The sequence below is a fragment of the Lactuca virosa genome, chromosome 9 (genome assembly GCF_052849685.1).
Source record: "Lactuca virosa cultivar CGN04683 chromosome 9, Lactuca_virosa_CGN04683_v6, whole genome shotgun sequence".
In the NCBI taxonomy this organism is placed as follows: Eukaryota; Viridiplantae; Streptophyta; class Magnoliopsida; order Asterales; family Asteraceae; genus Lactuca; species Lactuca virosa.
This window is the reverse complement of record NC_136434.1, coordinates 45,331,598-45,340,222: the sequence shown is the minus strand read 5'-3', so window position 1 is coordinate 45,340,222 and position 8,625 is coordinate 45,331,598.

Below are 8,625 nucleotides of genomic sequence, written 5' to 3'. Positions count from 1 at the left end.
CGGACCTCCCAACTGTCCAGTGTTAACATTAACCCTGGATCTGGAAATAATGAACCATCATACTCCTCATCCTTGACTCCTTGCCCAACGTTCCAACATGCCCCTTATCATAAGAGCAGAAACCACATTTCCACTCCTTATACCTCTCAAGAACCATAGGAGTCACTGCCCTGATATACCCCTCTTGATCGCCCAACACTGCGGCTAACACATGCCCTATTATACTCAAATAGGGTGTATCCTGATCCTTGACCATTTCAGTCTTCACTGTCAACCTGCTCAAGCTATACCATTCCCTCGTGACAGACCTACTGCCGGATACTCTGATTGAAAAGTCACCATCAGTGCGATTCCACAGGGCTCACCCCAACTCAGAAACCGAAATCTCAACACCCCTTACGTCTCCCATAAGAAACGGAAATAGCACCACTCGGGTCACGGAAAGTGACATATCTACTATCGGCCGGCTCTCCAGCTCAGACCGTACCCCTCCATAATGCACCGTCCCTACTCATCTCTTAGTCTTGTGACTCCACTGGCATATCACCAACAAATCCCTTAGAACTAACTCGTTTTCCCTATCAAGGGATGCTCCACTAAAACTCGTTCTCCCTGGCCTTCTGGGCCCATACTCCTTCACATCCGACCTTGGTCTAGATAATCGCTGCGGAATAACCGGCAAAACCAGAAGCACTCACCGCCACATTTCATGGTACTCGAGCCATGTCCTCTCTTCTCAACCCGCCTCAAATCATGGTACTCGAACCACAAAATCACCCCTCGATCTGTCACCAATCATGGTACTCGAACCATGACATCACCTCGTGATCTGCTACCAATCATGGTACCCGAACCATGACATCACTTCTCGACCTGTCACCAATCATGGTACTCGAACCATGACATCACCTCTCGATCTGCTACTAATCATGGTACTCCAACCATGACATCACCTCTCGATCTGTCACCAATCATGGTACTCGAACCATGACATCACCTCTCGATCTGCTACTAATCATGGTACTCGAACCATGACATCACCTCTCATTTTGCCACCAATCATGGTACTCGAACCATGACATCACCTCTCGATCTGCTACTAATCATGGTACTCGAACCATGACATCACCCCTCGATCCGCTACTCACAATCCTCCGGATCGCCACGGTCATTTCGTCAAAATCATATTGCGAATCTCTTCATCGCTAATACCGCTGCCCTCCGGCGTGTGCGGTGTTCCAACAATGATGTTTCTGAAACACAATATGAAGATACCAAAGACTCGATCGAGTATACTCGCACTCGATAACTCAACCCTACTTGTTCCTGAGTACCCAATGGATTCTTACTTAGGGTGCGCGCTGCTCCGGTGTCTTCAGTAGTACGGGCCCTATACTACCGTCCACACCGCATCAGTATTCACTCTAAGTCCTCCTCCTTGGATCCCAAGTCCAAAGTACTCTACTCTCTTTAACCATATGCTACTCACTAGCAGCTCTCTCATAACTCCTCGCTGCTATCTAAACACTCTCAAGTATCCCTAGCAGCAAAACTCCTAGACTAAGGCATCACATATCAGGCCACTCTAGTCCTAATAAGAATACCTAGTCTACTCTAGCATGCATAGCATAACTCATCGCATATCATAACATAATATATCTCATAACACTAATTGCAAGGGTATTTTGGGAATTCACCGTTCGGGCGCTGGCTGATCGTACACACGGCTTTGCTCTGTTTGTCTCAAAACTCTTTACTCTTGTGAAAAATTTTGCAAATTTTATTTTGAAAATCTCTCAATTCCCCAGTTTGAGTTCAGATACGCTCGAAGATGTATCCGAATCCCTCAAACCAAGGCTCTGATACCAACTTGTAACACCCAAATTTTCAAAACAATTTTTCACATTTTATAAAACACATTTTCATTCATAATCGTTATAAAAACACCATTGTATCACATAGTCAATCATAACATCATATCCCAAGATCATAGTAAAAATCTCCCCGTGTGTGTACTGATCAAGCCGACGCCTTCCCGCGATCCTCGCTGGTACCTGAGACACATAACACAACACTGTAAGCATAAATGCTTAGTGAGTTCCCCAAAAATACCACATGTAACACATATTAGCCACTCGAGGCTATAACTCTGATGACCCTCTGGTCAAGGTGTCTCTGTGGGACCCTCCAGTCCCATAACTCTGTGGGCCCTCTAGCCCTAACTCTGTGGGCCCTCTGGCCCTAACTCTGTGGACCCTCTGGCCCTAACTCTGTGGACCTTCCGGTCCTAACTCTGTGGACCCTCTGGCCCTAACTCTGTGGACCTTCCGGTCCTAACTCTGAAAACTCTGTAACATGCATAGCATATAACACATAGAAATCACATCATGCAAAAGCATACAACATACTCTGTCTCATAGCTCTAATTACCACTCTAGGTAAAGTATAGTGAGAAGACTCACCTCGGGTAACTCGGTAAAGCTCGAACTCTGAAAAATCAGGTCTAGCCTCCGCCTAATCATGTAAAATAAATACTCTCAATCAATACATCTCTCAAGGCTAGACTATTCCTCCTCTTAGTACTCTCAGAAGGGTAAAAGACCATTTTACCCCTCTCATAACTCAAAGGCCCCACTATAGACCAAACCCTAAAAGTCAACCAAAAGTCAACCCTCCGGGTTACGCTGCGCGTACCAGATGTGTACGCTGGGCGTACCCGGCAGTCTCTCAGAATCGGGGAACGCCACCCCGTACGCCGCGCGTATTGGGATTACGCCCGGCGTAAATCCCAGTTTCAGTCCCTTAGCTCTTGAGGTCTTAAACAGTTAAGACTCACGTCCAGCTTTTAGATCTGACCATTTTTAAGCCTCTTAATCCATAAAGTCGATGACTTTAAGCCTTTGCATGGCTGAACAAGTCACTAACACCCAAAATATACCATTTCCTAACACTAGAAAGCCCAATACTCAAGCATGATCTCATATCCACGACCAATATGGGAACTTTATGGATCTATAACACAAATACCACTAAAATGGGACAGATCTAGGTCCATGGAGCACATTACACTCATAAAGTCTCCACCTTTGGGACTTTTAACCCTAAAATGGTCCATGAAGCAACAAACCAAATGAAGAGGAAAGTTTTGAACTTTATACCTCCAAATGCAGCTCCTTCCTCTGTAGATCTCAGATCCAAACTTGCACTTCAAACTCTAGTCTCCACAAACTCCTCTCCTTCTTCTTCACTAGCACACCAAGGCACTTTTAGCTCCAAAATCACACACACTCACTAAAAACGATGAAAAGTTCTCTCTTAGGGTTTTACTCACTGCTATGGAGGCTGAGAAATGAGCCTTAGCATCCAATATATAGGGCACAAGTCAGAAATTAGGGTTTGCACCTGGACACCTTACGCCCAGCGTAACCCTGAGTACGCCCAGCGTACTCAGACGAGTCCGCGTCCAAAATAAGAGCATGAGTACGCGCAGCGTACTCTTGAGTACGCCCAGCGTACTCATTTGCTACCAATTCCTCTTAAGGGCTTAACTTGACACTTTGAATAAAAGAAGGGCTAAATAGTTGTACCTGAATTTCGGGATGTTACATGAAGTCTTGATGTATTTGGCCTTAAGAGCTTAGCACCAATAGTATGAAATGCCTCAAATGGAATCACAACACACCTAGGACAAAGGTGGCTCTTGAGAGAGAATTCCATGCACCAAAACACCTCCATATTTCTCTAAGAAAAGAAGTGGTAATTTTGGCTATGGAGTAACCTATTTATATGTAGGATTCCAAGGGTCATGGGTATAACCCATAATCCATACCCATGGGTTTTATGATCCATGGTTCATGTGGCCCAACTCTTTATGTATCCATACATAAACTTGGTCCAACATGGATCATAAGCCCAACACATATAAATATAACTAATTATCATAATTAGTCCCCATAGATTTAATTAGTCTCTTTTGATCACTAAATTAATTCCAAATTAATTCTTGATCGATACTAATTAAAACATATGATTTCATATTAATATATTATAACTTATAATATATTAATAAACCATAAATAACCTTCTCTCAAAAGTCCATCCTAACAAATTGTCCTGATGATATGCAACCCAAATGGACCATGCTACTCTCGGGTCAAGTACATACCAATAATAGTTATGGGCTTAGACATCTAATCCAACACATTGGACCAAAGTCCGCTGGCAATCCATTAGCAAACTTATTGACCTTGGAGAGTTCAGTTGGAACCAAATAATGAACTAGCTTCATTTTCTCCGTAAAACTTGCAGCATACTCGTTGACGCTTTTCCCTTCTTCAGATTTTGGAACTCGTTGTTGATATCCAGAAAATCCTGCTTAGAGTAGTACTATATTTTTAGTTGCATCAGAAAGTCTTCACAAGAAATATTGCTAGCTTCACCTTTAGGCATGGTATCAGCTAGTAACTTCCACCAGCTTAATACCCCAGTCTTCAACTTTCTAACCGTGAGAACAGTCTTCTTCTTGTTGTCGCAGTCGCAACTTTCAAACATCTCCATCTCAGAGATCCAATCCATGACTTCCACCAGTGTTGGGCTTCCAGAAAGACTTGGTGTCTTGGACTCCATGAAATCCTTGTACTTGCATTCACGTACATCATCTCCTTCATTTGGTTGGTTCCTTCTACCTACTCTAGGCTGAGCTTGGCTAACAATCTAACTGTAGTTTCCCTCCTCAGATTGTCCTTCGTTCAACTCAAGTTGCACAAAAGGTACGGTAGGTTCATCTCTATTATTATGCAACATTTGTCTCATCTCCTCCCTTTCTTCAGCTATAATAGCCCAAATCATTGCTTGGACTCCTGTCATCATGTAATGCTCATGTGCAACTGCTATCTCTGGTGCACGCTTAATCACTCATGGCTCAGGCTGATGATCACCATTTCCTAATCCACTTTGAGTTCTCACTATGTTGATCTATACGCCAAATCAGACGTTCAGAGTATAGTGACGAGAATTAAGATATGAAAATATTTATTTACGATACATGTATAAATCTCCTTATCACTTCGAAAAGTTATATGTTACTTAAATACCGTAATTTAAACGTTTAGAAATCTGAACACATAAAATTTCCAGATCCGGTCGGAAATAGACCATAGATCCGATCAAATAATAGCATCATAAAGAATATATGTCATCTTATAGGATAAATCATTTAGCACAAAAAAGCAATTTAGGCATCTCCCTTAAATAAGTTAGTGCTCATGTCTATTCATGCATACTTCCTAAATATAACAGACACTCATCTCATAATCATTTCTTAGCATTCTAAGTTTAAGTCTAGAAATCCTCAAATATTTCTAGTTCGCTTAAATTAATACTCTGATACCAATTTTGACATCCCTAATTTCATGGCCATAAAAGACCAATTTGTTTATGCTTCTTTAAAATTGGAGTATCCTTTTTGAGAAATAATATTGCAGATTTTTTCCCAAAAAACATGATAAAGATATTATCAAAGAATTTTCGAAGAAGTGTATTTTATTTATATTAAAATGTTGGGATGTCAACATCAATATAGAAACATAAGCATAGCGAAATATTACAAGCCTTACATTAATAAACTAGTGGCCTAATACTCCTTGAATCTCTCTGTAGAAGGTATCTTTTATATCGCTACATGTGATATAATAAACTGAGTGGGTCAGGCTGGGAAACCTGGTGACTGCATAGGGATTTCAATCCCAAAATGTTATAACACAAACACACATGTATATATATATATATATATATATACATGTGTGTTTGTGTTATAACATTTTGGGATTGAAATCCCTATGCAGTCACCAGGTTTCCCAGTATATATATATATATATATATATATATATATATATATATATATATATATATATATATATGAACTCGCAAGATACAATTTCACCTCATATAAGCAATTTACTCCACCCCGTCGATCCTCACAACGATATGATGTATACTTTCATATCTAAAACGAATGACTTTACCTAATCCATACTCTCGGGCCTATCGTGCTCAGTTGACATATTCTTGTTTCTGTGCATCTTCTAGTGGAGTTGGAAATGCTTATGAGTTCTATGGTTCTCATTTGACTGCAAAAGGTGGTGTACATTGGTCAGTGATAGACATTGATCAATATGGATGAGATGCTTAACAACATGGAAGTACTGGTAGGCCCTTGTGCTACCATAGGGCAAGAATCTAAGAATAAGCAAGGTTCAGTCCAGGAAAGGAGAGCTAAATTTGAGTTTAAGCTACAACATAGTCAATTTGACAGAAAATTTGATTCTGTCAGAAACTGTTTGGACTACGCGGCAAAGTGGGGTAACTGTCGAAGGAAAAATAGTTTGCCATATTATGAAACATTTGGTTGCTAGGAATGATAAAATTTTCAAGAAAATTGGCCTCTCCAACTAAAACTGTTGATCACATCATTACGTAAATATTTGAATGGTGGAAATTTGAAAAAGCAGTGGACGGAATGGAGCTGCTCCTCCTTAAATTAGTCGTTAGCTCTTTTATTCACATGTATCTCTTTGTTTCGATCTCTTTTTCGTTCTACTTTGTTCCTGTTTTCACAAATTAAACTACTTGTTTGTTTGGTTCTCTTATTATTAATGAAAAATATTTGTCATTTCCAAAAAAAAAATAATAAAATAAAAAATACTTGGCACAATTCCCTTTAGTCGTATTGAATGGCACATATGATCCATCATATATTTTATACGGTGCAATAAATATAATTGAATAAAAAAATATTTTAAAAAGCATAAAGCATGACACATATAGTTTAATAAATAATTAAATTAAATAATTCAATTGGTTACTAAAAAATTTCAGCGCAATAATAAAAACTATTTGATATAAAATGACTAATATATATATATATATATATATATATATATATATATATAGGTTTAAATATTTCTACTATCTATTATGTGCATGTAGAATTGATTCTGAACCAATCATTTTAGTTATTTTAATAAAGTAATTAATGCATATTAAATGTTGAAGATTTAATTAATACTCATTATATTTTCAACATGTAATATGCATTAGTTATTTTCTTAAAATAACTAAATTGATTGATCCAGAATCAATCCTACATGCACACAATAGATAGTTAGAACATAATAACCTAACCCTATATATATAGCCCTCTCTCGGAAGTTGGCGGTGATCTCCCGCATACTGGGGCACCAATAAAGCCCTCTCTCGGAACTTGGCGGTGATCTCCGCCACTGTCTCAGTCGTCTGCCTCATATCCAGGAACTCCCGGGTCAATTGCTGGAGCTCCTCAGCGGGTGCGAACTCAGCCCTGAACCGGGTCACGAAATCCGACCATGTCATAGCCTCAATAGCTGAGGCTCCCAGAGAGTCACCAACCGACTCCCACCAATCCTTGGCCCTGTCCCTCAAGCATCCCGCTGCATATCGAGCCTTCGACCCCTCGGGGCAGAAGCTAGTCAACTGTGCAGACTCAATGTCTGCAATCCATCGTCTGGCAACAATGGGGTCCTTTGCCCCATGGAAATCCGGCGCACCACTGCCCCTGAAGTCCTTAAAGGACAACGTGCGTGATCCTGACTGGCTGGCCGCCATGTCACTCCTGAATGCCCTGAGTCGATCCTCCATCAACTCAATGATCCCTTCCTTGATCGACCCGAAAATCACCGGGGTCGACTCAAGGATACCTCTCGTGGTATCAGAAGCAATGAACTCACGTAGTCCCTCATCAACTGGCTCGGTACCTGCTCCCGTACCTGATCCGGAACCCGATCCTAATCCTGAACCTCCTCCTCCATGACGCGTGATCATCACCATTCTGAAATATAACACATGAATGTCAGAATCATATATAAACCTTGAGAGGTTCCATGCACTCAACAAGTTTCATGTTCCATCTCGGCCCTCCTCGATTCGAGTACGAATCCTCTGCTTTTAGTAGTACGGGCCCATACTACCTTCCACATTTATCCGTACTTTCCTCGAGGATTGCTTTGACTTTACCAAGTCCCTTTCACTGCTACTAACACTGCTCCCAACCCTACTCTCATCCTAGGTTTGCCCTAGGGTAACCACCAACCTAAATTCAGTCCTCGACTACTGAAGGTATCCTAATGATGCCAATTAGCCATTACCCGAATACCATCATATGTGACGAGGCTCGGATAATCCTTCGAGTAACGGACTCGTCCCTACAACGGTTAGACTCAAACAAGAGCTGCGCAATAGGGCCAAATCCAGCACTCTGAGATTATTCAACCCTGATTACATGTGACTTAACTTATTCACCTAATGGCTAACTCCCATCACTTAGAGTCCCACAAAGCACAAAGCAAGTAGCATTCAGACGAAGGAAACCTACCACATAATCCAATCATACTGCTCTATCCTCTACTCAGGAATCTATACTAGCATGCAATCCATAAGGCTCATACACATATAATAGGCACATAAGGCGTCCTCCTAGATCCTTAGTCCTAATCTAGCATGCAGTTCTAATAAGCACATCATAACATAACTTGTATGGGTATTTTGGGGTACTTACTTGAGCTCGGCCGGTTGCGCACATCACACACCTTG